General features: G+C 38.3%; 2 pseudogenes; both read left to right on the plus strand.

Moving 5' to 3' along the window:
• The first annotated feature begins 284 nt into the window (after positions 1 to 284).
• LOC139735138 (dynein light chain 2, cytoplasmic pseudogene) lies at positions 285 to 578 on the plus strand (annotated as a pseudogene).
• Positions 579 to 7,056: 6,478 nt separating this feature from the next.
• Positions 7,057 to 8,810, plus strand: LOC139735175 (dynein light chain 2, cytoplasmic pseudogene; annotated as a pseudogene).
• The last annotated feature ends 6,263 nt before the right edge of the window (positions 8,811 to 15,073 follow it).

Here is a 15,073-nt window from a genome sequence, read left to right on the forward strand (position 1 = left end):
ACGCGCCCTGTAGACCTGATACGTTTTAGGTGCTAAATTGAGGGATAACCAGATGGTCTGTTCCATAATACAAATATAGTAATTTACTTTAAATAGGCCCTTTATTCGAAATCTCTTCACAGTACTTGCTGACATCATTTGAGTAGTGTAAATTTCATATTGCTCACGTTTTGTTTTTTGCTTCAGAAATGTGATACTAATATTTGGTAAAGTTAAGACACTGTTTGACGATAATTGTAAAGTTCTTACAGTTTCGCTTTTTGTCCCGTCTCCTTTCATGATATATGCAGACACCTACGTCATCCACCATGTCTGAACGCAAGGCCGTCATCAAGAACGCTGACATGTCCGAGGACATGCAACAGGACGCCATCGATTGCGCCAATCAGGGCATGGAGAAGTTCAACCTCGAGAAGGACATCGCCGCCCACATCAAGAAGGAGTTCGACAAGAAGTACAACCCAACTTGGCACTGCATTGTGGGAAGGAACTTCGGCAGCTACGTCACGCACGAGACGAAGCACTTCATCTACTTCTACCTCGGTCAGATCGCTATTTTGCTGTTCAAATCTGGTTAAAATCTAGCTCCTGATCATTGACATTGAGGTATAAAGCTTGTATCGCCCAGACTTCATACCCACACCTTCTTCAAGATATATAGCAGTATTGATATCAAACGCGCCAAAATGATGATCGTCTGTTCGGGAGCCGGTCCAGCCACCTGTGACGCACCCGCACACTAGAACAACCAGTGTCAAGATCGTGTCAACCTCAACGGGTCCTCGACTCTTTAGATCCTGTCGTCTTATAGTCCATTTCGTCCACGATGCTGTTGTCATCTCCAATTTGCTCTTGGTGAACCGAAATGTTTCAGATTGGTTACATTCGACGTCGATTGCCATCAAAGACACTCTTGCCACATGTCTGAGTGGATTGCACTTCAGTAGCCGGACTTTACGACGACAGCGTTAGCTTCTGAACAATGTTTAGATCACTTCGCCCTTAGAAATCTGTGTTTATTCAATTTCGCCAAGTTGCGTTATTGATACAACCTCTTTCTACATTCATCTGCAGTTTCAAATTTGGTTTGAAGTAAACCTTATCTTTCACACATCCTAGTTTTTTCCCCGAACAACTTGTAAAAAAAAAATTGTCATGTAAATATTTTATATATTAAATATTTGGAAAAAATGACATCTTTGACGAAGACTGATTTGCAGTTTGTCTGTTTTGACTGTGCAAGCATTGTGCTGACTCGTGTATGATTGGATTATCAATGATTATTGAATATGATTAGAGAATGATCTGAGGCCGTGACATTCTTTGAATGCAGGTGTAAGTTGCTAAAGGGATGCATTCAAACAACCACTGAGGAATAAATATTCAGCGTGTGTGGGTGCATGAGTGTGTGTGCGCATGTGTGTGCAATGCATTGCTTAATATTTTCCGAGTACATTCCTATGTCTCATGATTTTTCCTTCTCTGTCACATTACTGATGTGCATGTACCTTTCTAGTTTTTTATATATAATATATTTTTCCCTCTTCGAGTCCTTTGAAGACTTAGTGGATTGGACTCGTCTTATTGGTGTACAACTGTTTGGGATGGCCGGGACTGATCATACTTGTTTTTGTGTTATTGTTCAGGACCATGACAAATTCCAGGCGAGTTGATTTATGCATGGAGGTAGAAAAGTTTTTCTACCTCCACGATTACTGCCATGAGCAAAGGAAATGTGTGTGTGTGTGTGTGTGTGTGTATGTGTGTGTGTGTGTGTGTTTGCGTGTGTGTGTGTTTGTGTTGGACTCTGTTCCCACGGTCAATTTTACTCTAACACATATTAAGTTAAAGGGTTAAGTTACAATCATAGGAGTAAAATCATCGTCGAAAGCTATATACCTGAATGTTACCAGACATAGTAACAACTGATGCACCCGAGACGAAAGACAAACCGTGAAAGTGAATGAAAACAACGCTTTAAAACTTTACCAAAACATCATTTAGGATGCGAACAAGTCCACAGGAAGGACAAAAAAAAGTGTGGAAATTCTGTGACAAACCGAACACGTTACCATTCTAAATAGCACATATAAATTACTAATACCATCCTTAAATAAAATTCCTCACCATATAACAATTGATCTGACGAGACGGAGAAACTTTTTATCACCGTGCACAACAGTGAAAATTTGACACACACACACACACACACATACAAATAGATAAAATATAAGGAAGTTATATATTACGAATTTCGCTAATTGTCACCAAAACAGAAATATCATTGCCTCAAAGTTTGCTATAATCTGTACAAAAAGTTCTGTATTATCCATTTTTTATTTACACGGAATTATGCTACATGGAGACTCAAATCGTGCATCCAATCGATCATTATTTTGAAATTATACAGCAAGAAATAAGATTATATTTTACATTGTTTTTACATAATTTTGCACAGCAGAAAATTGCATTTTCATCATTTTTTAAACATAATCTAAGGAAAATTGTGAGGTATGCTGACATTATCTCACTCGAATTTTCATATCAATTGCTGGAGAACTGTTTTGCAAAAATTAGCAGGAGCTTGCAATGTCAGATATCTTAACTAGGTTTTATCATATTTTTGATCAAATATTCACTTTTGTGCTTTTGAAATTTTACTCTTTCTACCTTTAACTGGTCTAGATTTCCCTTTTCAAGTAATATCTCAACAACAATCATTTGAAACGACCCTCGTCCAATAACACAAACTTTACATGGCAAAAAAGGCAATTCAACACTATTACAAGATATGTGCATATAATCTGGAAGCACATTATCACACTTACCTCAGATTGTTAGAAGAAAGACGGAAAAAATAAAGAGAAGGCATACCAGAATTATTATTTCTATTTTCATTTATCAGTATATACGTTATACAGAAGTACAAGATAAAGAGTAATATATCAAGCAAAGTTATGCAGAAAGGTTCAAAAAATAAAGGAAAAAGAGGTGACGGAATTTGTGTACAAAAGAGTTTCTGTATTTTTGAACACTATTGTTTGATGCCCATCCATGATTCAAGTTATTTTCGCAGAGCTTCATTGAATCTAAATTTGGTTGGATTTTCGGTGTCAGGGTCACCACGCAGAAGGTTTAATGGAACATTGTCGGTATTTTGACATCGATATTAGGGCATCTAAAATGAGGACGTTTTTGTTTGAAGTGAGACTACTATTTTGCTCTGGGATGCTCCTGATGAAATAGGTCATAGTATGTTTAATGCTTCCTGAATGTCTGAGAAGTATCATTAATTCTTGAAAACTCAGTTTTAAAGATGAGGGCGAGCTTGTTTGACGTTGATATATCCACTTCCTTTCTCTTTCTATGCATTACACATTAGTAATTTCCTCTTTCTCCTCTTTTGGCCTCTATAGATTCCTGGCCATGTTGTATTGTTGCTGTTGTTTGTTTTCGCTGCATACATACATAATATTCATATGTGTGTGTGTGTGTGTGTGTGTGTGTGTGTGTGTGTGTGTGTTAGTTATAATGTAGTCTATAGAAGGAGGAGCAAAGAGAATAGGAAATTGTTCACATGGTAATGATCGAGAGAGATTTTTATTATTGTTATGTCATCAAGTGGCACACTCGAGATGAACAGGCTATTAAGTATAGCTAATGGGTTAACAATTAGCTCGTCTGCTTTTGGTTCTTAACTGACATTAGATTAAACACGCACAACACACACATACGTGCATACATACATACACACGCAATTATATCTTGTGCCTACAGAGACACGCATTTCTCACATCATTCCCGATCCGAATCTGTATGTGATGAACGACATGCGTATTTGCTTATTATGCATATTTACGTCACAATATCATTACGTAATGAGTGATTTGTTGTTGTTGTTGTTGTTGTTGTTCAACCATGGAGCTACGACAGCTCCATGGTTCAACGCACCAGGGCTACGCTCTTGTGAAAAGCCATTGTTACAAGCTACGGATATAGACCGGTCACCAATATGACAAATCCACTCCATGGTATAAGCCGAGATGGCTAAAGTTACGGCAAACAAACGGAGTGACGCGATATTCAGGTAAATGCGAAGGCAAAATGAGAGAGTCATGAAAATCAGAAATTTGGCATTAACCCTCTCATGCAGTGATAGTGGTCTCAGTCAATACTCTCAATTCAGATTAAATTGATTATGACTTCACAAAATCTGCTCCTCACTCACGAACAGATCTATGCACTGACATACGTAATAGCAATGCACCTGATTCATTGCATAATCCATGCAATGAATCATCCTTTCTTCTAATTTTGTCACACCCCCCCCCCCCCCCGTTGTAGCCGACATAAGTTACAGTGTTTTAAAACTGAATCACAGGTTTTTACCCTGCACATGACCGTATAATTGTTTATGAAATGTCAAAGAGCATACAATTCTAAGGGGAATTAAAAGTTTATTTGATGAAAGTCGGTTTTGAAATGACTGAGATATCTAAAAACAACGAAATACAAAGAGATAGTAAAAAAAAGTCGCGGCCTATCAGTGTTATTAGGATCGCTTTTTTAATATCTCAGTCGTTTCAAATCCAATATTCTCATTAAATAAACGTTGACCTTGAATCCGTCTTGAAATAGAGCCAGTAATGAACAGTCCATTCAGGGTAATACTGAATGCCATGCCAACAGAAAAGGAAACCCAAAATATGAATCATGTGTGTATACATCACAGTGCTGCAATTTATATAGCATGTACATTATTGACGAAAGTGAGGAAGGACGCCGCAGATCCAAGGTTACTGAAATCTAGGCAATATATCCTGAAATATATAAAATCACGAAACGCGATTCACGAAACGGAAACAATGAAGAAAACAGAACATGATAATTATAATTTGTTCATTTAACATCACACGAACCCCCCCCCCCCCCCCACTCCATTATCACTGTGAGTATCGTGCGTACAAAGGGGCCCCCACTAGACCTTTAATCCGTATTGCGTCAACATTACAAATCCCACAGGGTCGTGTATAGTGTACTATAGTATGCGATTTCCACGCTGCCTGTCGTGTCCCAGTCGTTGTCTTGTGGGCGTGGGCATAAATCAAGGCATCCGACGTCCACGACACGCACTTGTTATAAGCTACAGAAAATCAACCAATCAGGGACACTCACGCTCCCATTGTCGTACATTTCCCGTTCAGTGAACTTGAAGAGGAAGAGAAGAACGCAGCTTGAATCACTACCGTCTTGCTGTAGAAAGAGAGAAGCCGTGTTAAAAATCGACAGTCACAGCTTACTCAGTATCCGCTTCTTTGGAAGATCACCCTTAGTCCTAGCACAGGAAATATCAACATTCTACTTGAATTACAAGGTGAGATTTATTGTTTACTGCGAATGCAAGTTCATACTAAAGCTGATGCATGCTGAAGTCTTTGAAAAATCACCGTGCATAGTCGATGTCTGCGGCCATCTCTTTGGCGAGACCCAACGACTGTCTCGCGGGTAGCGTTCATGCATGCATGCTTCATCGTTCCAAAGTTCTTTGCTGTGGTCAGATACGCTGCTCCGTAGATTTACGTGAATTCCGTTTCGTCGTGTTCTGTCGGCTTTTCCCACTGAGAACGATGTTTTTCATAGTTCTATCAAAGACAAAATTAATGTAGCAAAATTAACCCGCGTGAGTAATTGATAATTGATGTGCGGTTAATGATTGTGTTCACTTCACTGGAAACGAGCGCACTTTTTTATTTCTTATTAATAGTAGATCTATTTGTCTTGAATTCAATATCATATCTTTACTATTCTGAAGAATGACAAATATAACGGCCTTTGGCATGGACCTAAATAGAGAGTGTAACCGCCAATGACGCCGGAGTGCCTATAATACCAGACGATGGTTATAAAATATAAATTTTGCTTGAGTATTATATTATGCGATGTTGATGACCTGATAATGCTGTCATATTCATGCTGGTCAATATGTTCCTCTATTGTTATATACAATTAATTCAGTGTGATTACATGAATGAAAGACTTGCATAGCAATCTTTTTTTTTTCTCCGGTACACAAGCTCACTGTACCGATTAGTAAACGACGACGAAAAGCAATGTTGATTCTTAACTGGGCATGCAAGACTTTCTTTTGTAAGGTCACTTTGATAGTTTTCTTTACTCTCGTAACAGTTGATTAGATGGGTATATTGTTAAAGAGTTCTGTTGTATATAACGCAGTTTTGGGGTGACTGCTGATATATTACGATTGATGTCTCGGAGAAAAATAAACCTATACTGAAAACGTGATTGTTTACTTTATTTAGATTAAAATATTGAACATTCGCAAAACATTTTCACTTGCGTTTGCCCTACTGTTTGGCAATTAATAGCATTCACAGTCGCAGAATCAAAGACCCACAGTAGTAAAAGTGAGTGTTTCGTAATCATGCTCAGAAAAAACAATTGACTGCTAAGCTGAGATCCAGTTCTTGTTCTACATGATTTTTTACTTTCTGTTTAAGTTTAAGTCGGGGTAACTAAATCAATATTTGGCCACACATTACAAGCCGCAATTTTCCTTGTCGATCATTGCAATACCCGGAATGAGCGTATTGCATTTAGTATTGTCCTAATCGGTAAAACGTTATTGACGGAAAGGTGTTTTCTGGAAAGGGATCTAGGGGAAAAATATGAAGTACATGTAAAATAAATGAAGCTTTCAAGACGCCACAATTATACGCACCAAAATGATTGAGAAAATAGAGAAACCTTTAATGATACGTTAAAAAAAAGAAAGTTGATTCGAAACGTGGGGACAAAGACAGCTCTTTATAATACAATGTAATTCATTCAGTGTTACACCGCTAAAGCCTATTACAGTCTTTTAATTTGATTAGCATTTCTATTGGCTTCATTTTGTTCGGTAAGAAACCGAAAGAGCACGCTGGATTGTATAACATAGCCTGTTGGCAACAGTAGGCTTGAATTTAGATGATTGATATTCCCCTATATAATTATATTCCTTTCGTTTTCGCTGCAGTCACATCAACAGATCCCATAATGACTGACAGAAAGGCTAGTGGTCAAGAACAGCTGACATGTCCGAGGACATGCAGCAGGACGCTATCGAGTGCGCCACCCAGGCTATGGAGAAGTTCAACATCGAGAAGGACATCGCGGCATACATCAAGAAGGAGTTCGACAAGAAGTACAACCCAACTTGGCACTGCATTGTGGGTAGGAATTTCGGCAGCTACGTCACGCACGAGACAAAACACTTCATCTACTTCTACCTTGGACAAGTCGCCGTTCTCTTGTTCAAGTCAGGCTAGTTTGGGACAAAAATGATGTGATTTCATTCGCTATCTTCTCATTGAACTTGGATCAGCATTCGTAACGGTTATCCACGAGATTTCTTTTTCTCTTCTTTTAATATCGACCGAGGATAACCAAGGAGGTACCTCCTTGGGATAACAAACTAATCAAGTGTACCGCTGATGTTTGAAGACACCATGTTATCAACTTCTGATTGGACTATGATCCACGAATGTTTACTAGTCTGTCAAGAAGGCATGCATTGGACATTATTATCGGGTACTTCGGACTCACTTGGGGTGTATTTACACGCCTAAATCCATATTGGTTAAAATTGACTGTTATTAATTGGTATGGTAGCTATCCATGGCTGTCTCCTAGCGACACTTTACAATAATACATATTGCATGGACAAATGACTTTTCGCCTATTTCGTTTCGTGACGGTTCGAAATAGAGTGACTGGTTCTTTTGTTGATAATATCCCAAGTTAATAGGTCCGTATCAGCCTGCACGGGCATTATAATCATGATCGCAATACAAGCTTTCCTACTTTTTTTTCATCATTTCCTTTTATTGTGGTGTTGCAACTCGTTTGTTTTTCATTCAGAGTAGTCCTTCCATTTTATTGGTTGAATATAAATTATACTGTATGGTGGTTAATTGATGCACTGTTAAGTTATTTCATGTAACACCGTTACACCATCGTCAACTTGCAGTGACTTTTATCTTTATCATATCTTATTCAATGTTTGGCACCAAAATGTATAATAAGATGCGAAAAGAAAATGAGTTGATTTGTGAATGTGTCAAAATTAGACAGGACTTCAATAGAGGACTAAAAAAATGCGTCCACTGTCAATGACCGTGACGTGGCGTTGTGAAAACCATCTGAGAAAGAGATTAGGCCTACTGCTTTGATCTCATATACATCGGTCACAAAAACCAGGCCTTACAAGTCACAATGTCGTTTATCTCTCATCATTAACAACTCGAGAATCGAAGTACAAAATTGTATCTTATATTCAAACATTGTAAGTTATTATCGCGGCAAATTTAAAGTCTATTTTGGGATTAGTCGATTCATTCCCTTGATTACCATTCTCAAAAACGTCCGTTTGCTAAATCTTTATGACAAGGACGTCATATGTGTATGTGTCATAGACTTGTGGACATTTATTTTATTTCTTATGCCGATTTTGCTTCTGCATTACGTACGTTTCTTTCCGAAAAAAAAAAAATGATACTGGTTATTCTGTGACCTGAGGTCTGAATGAAAAAAAAACCACCAAAAACTCAGAAATTGCTATCTTTTTTTTTTTTGTCTTGCAATGTGCTAACCCTATTTGACTAATATTGACAATGTGATGATGCAAACACTTCTTGGAGAGAAATGTAACATTGTATCACAGCCACATACTTCGATGTAGTACAAAGCCCTTATCAAGATACATGTTCTATATTAAAGAGGGCATTTGGGTGCCCTGTTCAATTTCTTAACGTCTGTTGATCAATCGCCTACTTTTTTTTTTCTATACCTGCTTAGTGTTTGATCAGAGAAGAATGCGTGAATTATCATGTGAGGTTGATTTGTGTGTGTGTGTGTGTGTGTGTGGAAAGCTATCCTTATTGAATTGATTTATTTGTGAATGTGTCATAATTGAACAGGACTTCAATATACCGAAGACTAAAAAATGCGTCCACTCTCAATGACCGTGGCATGGTGCTGTGAAAACCATCTGTGAAAGAGATTCGACGTACTGCTTTGGTCTCATATATTTACATCGGTTACTAAGATCAGGCCTTACAAGTTAAATTGATAATGACTTCAAAAATCTGCTCCTCACTTAAATACAAATAGATCTATGCACTGACATATTATAGCGATGAACCTGATTCATTGCACAATCGATGCACTTGATTCAGTGCATAATTAATTCGCCTAATCGTCCTTTCTTCTAATTTTGCCACCCCCCCCCCCCCCGTTATGGCCGACATAAGTTGCAGTGTTTTAAAACCGGATCGTACGTTGTTTTTTTACCCAGCACATGACAGTATAATTGTTTTAAGATACTTGGTGAAAATTCACATATTCATATTATATGCATGTAGTATAAATGGAGGCACCCACATGGGTATGCATTCATTCGTGATATTTTGTAATTTTACGGTAAGTGCATATTTTAGTTAAATATAGTAATATGTATTATGGACACCCAGTAATTCTGCAATTCTAGAGTAGGCATTTTTACTTTGTTGAGGTATTGTCGCAAAGGAATTTAATGATCATAATAATGAATACATAAGAGAACTTGCTAACTTATAATTGTCCATTTTGTGGGATACATTTAACGAGAAAAGGTGCATTTCTACTAGTAGGATAATGTAGGTTTAATCTAAATTTTCCCACACGGGATCCGTCATGTCCGTTGTAAAAAATAACAATAATGGGGAAAACAAACAAAGATAGATATGTGTTAATATTTTTGGACTGCACTCCAACCGGAAGAAGTAGAATGACTATACAAGGCGGAATTTCTGGGGGCATAGATTCAGAAAACCAATAATGGAAGACTAGGTACTATAATCATTAAGAGTTCCTCCCCCATGATGTGAAATTCTCGTTAGCTGGGAACCCGGGTTTTGGATAATAATATGTACATTACGACTGTTACCATTACGATTGTAAAATTTGCATAGCCTTTCAAGTACATCATAGGGTTGTTATTTCTGCAATTTATTTTGCGAAAAATGCCACCATCTTTTTACCTTATGATGTATCTTCAACTCATTATAATCATCCTCGTCATTGCTTTGATGTTTCGCTGCACTTGTAATCTTTGAGTCAAATGTTATTTTAAAGGGACTATATAGTACTGGTTCGAGGTGAGGATTCAGCTTAAAACGTTTAGCAAGCTATTAAGATTAGAAACCATTCTATGAAAATCCAATGTTAAAGAGCATACAATTCTAAGGGGAAACAAAAGTTTATTTGGTGAAATCGGTTTTGGAGTGACTGAGGTATCTAAAAACAAGGAAATACAATGAGATACTAATAAAATATATTGAATAATATATCTTAAGGCCAATATGTGTGTTCATTACATATAGTGCTGCAATTTATATAGCATATATCATTGACGAAAGAGTAAGGAAAGACGTCGAAGATCCAAGGTTACTGAAATCTAGGCAATGTCCTCTGAAGTAAACTACATCGAACGAAAACATTGAAGAAACATACAGTAACCGGATATAATTTGTTCATTTAACACGACACGAAACACCCCCCCCCCCCCCCTTATCACTGTGCGTATCATGCGTATACCGGGGCCCCACTAGACCTTTAACCCTATAAAGCCCAAAGGAGAGGGGGGGGGGGCACATTATGCCCCCTAACATATTTTCATTTGCCACTCCTATACACTTTACCCGATTTCAACCAAATTTGATGACTTTTCCTTAAATCTTATTGCAAACATTTTGATATATAATTTAGATATGTCCGATATTGCTGTTGTCATGGTAACCGTAAACTAACAACCATGTTCGTCACATTTTGCATGATTTTCTGTTCCAATTTCAGTTAACAATAAAATGGATGAAATGGGGGTCTTCTTGGCTGTAATTTGCTGAAGGACCAAGATGTGAGGTAATTATGGTTGTGAATTACGCTGAAATGGTCTTCTTATTATTTCCTTTATTTTTTATATGACATAGGCATCAAACGATAGATATAATAGAAAAAAAAATCGAAAACACAGCATTTTTCAAAGACTACCCTTTTATTTTGTATTATCTTCACACAAGTTTTGCCTCTGATATCATTTGTTTATCGTAATATTACCAATCTGCAAACTAAAAATTCAATATTTTGGAAATATGAAATGTGATACCAATATGTGTACATTTCCAAATTCTTCATATATTGGTAAATAGCGCCTTCAGTGGATGACCTTGAATATTTTTAGATGTTGTGTCATGTAGAGTATACTAGTAAGTTGCTCTACCCATGTGCCTAATAATGACGGTCATACATCATATAATAAAGAATTTATATAGGTTCACAATGTGCTCCCCCCCCCCCCCTTGGGCCTTGAAGGAGTCAAAATAGCTTGGTCTTTATAGGGTTAATCCGTATTGCGCCAACATTACAAATCCCACGGGGTCGTGAATAGTGAACAGGGGAAACTCGATAGGAGATGTTCGGGACCGAGTTTGTTTTCCTCGATTTAGCCGATACCTCGCTATATCAATAGGCATAAAAAAGCATAACATAAAGATATTAATTTCCACATGTGGGACTGCCCATCACCTCACAATCAATACTGCTATTGATTGAGGGAATTACTCACCGTTATGGGTAAGAAGATGTTCTTCGCCAATGAAATCCAATATCAAGAATGCGTTTCTTAATGGATGTTCGAATTTGTAAATGAATAGCTTGCAATCGTGCCACGAAAGCTCTAACATGTTCTTCACATTGCTGTGTGTATTATGTGACACATATTGTATATTCATTCGAAAAATTATGTTTGCGTGTGTTAAGGTGGGGAATTCCCTAGCACATTGTACAGCTGGTGTACATAGAAAGCCAATCACAGCATCAGGGGGGCGTTTCATCAACGAGTTCGTCGGAGGTTTTCACCGACAAATTTGCAATCAGCCAATCAGACGCAAGGATTTCAGTAGCTTTTCAAATTTGTCGGAGAAAACCTCCGACGAACTCCTTGATGAAACACCCCCCAGATTGCCTCACACCTGCTATACGTCATGATGATGTAATGTCGTGTATGCATATTATGGCCGTACAATATTCGAAGCACATTCTCTGCATGTATCAATGCGCTCGCGCGCACGCACACACACACACACACAAACAAACGTACAACATTGGTGCTAGGTAGAGTGCACTGAAGAAAATACATGTATACGTGTACAAGACACAGTTGTTGCATCGTGCTTTACTATCTTGGAACATGACCATACAGGCAAAGACTTGTGTGTAGAAGGAAATTTGGGACCGGGAAAGTTTCCTTGTAAAAACCGATATCTCATTATAGCAGTGTTCGTTATATACCGAGTTTCCCCTGCCATGGACTAGTGTATGCCATTTCCACGCTGCCTGTCGTGTGCCAGTCGCTGTCTTGTGGGCGTGGGCATAATTTATTCAAGGCATCCGACTGCGACACACATTTTTTTTTTTTTTTTGTTACATAAAAGGTATGGAAAAATCAACCAATCAGGAACGCTCATGCTCCCATCGTCGAACATTTGCCGTTTACGTTAGGAAAGTGGTAGGAATGTAAGGAAAGTGTTCAGAAAGTGGGAGCCGCCCATTCTCCTCAATCTTCGGCCCATAAAACCAGCCATGTTCCGAATCGACAATCACAGCTTATCCGCTTCTTTGGAAGATCACCCTTAGTCCTAGCACAGGGAATATATCAACATTCTAATTGGATTAAAAGGTGAGCATTTATAGTTTACTCCGAATGTTTATACTAAAAGCTCATGTTGACGTCTTTGAAAAACCACCGTGCATAGTCGATGTCTGCGGCCATCGAGACCCACGACTGTCTTGTGGGTAGCGTCCATGTTTCAGACAGGGAGTTATTCCTCGCTTCGTAGGGCTCACACGGGTAAATAATTCCCCATAGAGACGTGTGTTAAATTCAAAATTCAAAAAAAATCTGTAAATTAGCTGAGAGAAATGAGGTGTTTCATCTTCAATAACCTGGATACAGTGGCGTATCTAGGGAAAACGGCGCCCGGGACAAGCGCGAAAATTGCGCCCCTAATTTCTGAAAAAGTGTTCAACCCCAACCCCATCCCAGTAGGGACTTTAAACAAAGTCCACATGATATGCTTTTTCAAGCTTTTTAAAGGGGTCTTTTAAGGGTGATTTAAATGTAATGAATTTTGATAAATTTTGGCGAGCGAGCGAGCGCAGCGAGCGAGCCGAAAATTTTGGTATTTCAGATTACAAAACATGGAATTCTTGTCATTTTTTGCTAATCAAATCTTACAATTCCAATCAAGATATAGTGACGGCCTTATAGATAACGATTTATACCAACAAACTGCATGAGGAATTTCAAAAGTACTCTAAATTAGTATACGCGCGAGTTAGCCGAAATTTGTATGTTTCCACGTCATCATCACGTTTTGTTCTTATCTCTTTTTTCTTTCTTTTTCTTATAAATTTTGGCGAGCGAGCGCAGCGAGCGAGCAGAAAATTTTTGTATTTCAGCTTACAAAACATGGAATTCTTGTCATTTTTTGCTTGTCAAATTTTACAATTCTTCAAGATATAGTGACGACCTTATAGATAACGATTTATACCAACAAACTGAGGACTTATAATACTAGTACTCTAAATTAGTACGACCGAGTGAGCCGAAATTTGCATATTTCCGCGTCATCATTACGTTTTGTTCTTATCTTTTTTGATTTGTTTTTTTGCTCCCCCCCCCCATATGCATGTTCGAAACCGTTGGCGTCCTCTCTTGATCCAATCGACGATCGCTTCAGAACGAATGAAATTGCAGCCGCTGCTCCGTGTATCATTTTTCCTGCTTAATATAAAGTGACATGTGTGAACACAATAGACATTGTCATTTTGTGCGCGCGTCATTGTCACGTTTTGTTCTTATCTTCTTCTTTTCTTTTCTTTTTGTTGGATAAATTTTGGCGAGCAAGCCGAAAATTTTTGTATTTCAGCTTGCGACACATTGAATTCTTGTCATTTTTTGCTTATTTAATCTTACAATCCTAATCAAGATAATAGTGACGGCCTTATAGATAACGACTTATACCAACAAACTGTGGACTTGAAAAAAATACTCTAAATTAAACGAGCGAGTGAGCCGAAATTTGCATATTTCCTCGTCATCATTACATTTTGTTCTTATCTTGCTTGATTTTTTTTTTGCGCCCCCTTCCCCCCCCCCCATGTTCGAAACCGTTGGCGCATTCTTTTGATCCAATTGGCGATCACTTCAGAACGAAAGAAATTGCAGCCGCTGCTCCGTGAAACATTTTGCTTGCTAAATATAAAATGACATGTGTGAACACAATAGACATTGTCATTTTGTCCGCGTCATCATCACGTTTTGTTCTTACCTTCTTTATTTATATAAACTTTAGCGAGCGAACGCAGCGAGCGAGCCGAAAATTTTTGTATTTCAGCTGACAGAGCATGGAATTCTTGTGTGAACACAATAAACATTATCATTTTGTCCGCGTCATCATCATGTTTTGTTTTTACCTTGCTTGATTTGGTTTTTCTGCCCCCCCCCCCCCCCAACCATTCTCTCCCCCCCCCCCCCCCCCTTTCCCGGCGAGTTTTTTTTTTTTTCTTCTTTTCTTTTTTCTTTTTCCTTCTTCTTCGCTTTTTTTTTCTTTTTCTTCTTTTTTTTTTCGTTTTTTTTTTCGTTTTTTGCTCCCCTAAGGAGTGGCGCCTGGGGCTCGTGCCCCCCTTGCCCCTCCCCCCCCCCCCCCCCCCCCTAGATACGCACTCTCTGGATAAGTAAGCCATACCCTGTCATCCATCAAATTTCCAAGGCAGGTTCTTCAGCTTAAACTCTGTCCAAGGGTCCGCAAAGCCAGACTACATGGACTACGAGTACTTGTCACTCAAAAAATCACCTATTTCCCGTACACTCACCCAATGAAATGGTCCTTCAAATTCCATGAGAAAAGCTTTCATCCTCCAACAAAAATGCAGTGTGTAGAGGAATTCATACTTACGATCTGCAGCTATTCAG

This window comes from Diadema antillarum, unplaced genomic scaffold (genome assembly GCF_040938485.1).
Source record: "Diadema antillarum isolate AM-2024a unplaced genomic scaffold, OU_Dant_1.0 seq00000565_RagTag, whole genome shotgun sequence".
NCBI classification, from domain to species: domain Eukaryota; kingdom Metazoa; phylum Echinodermata; class Echinoidea; order Diadematoida; family Diadematidae; genus Diadema; species Diadema antillarum.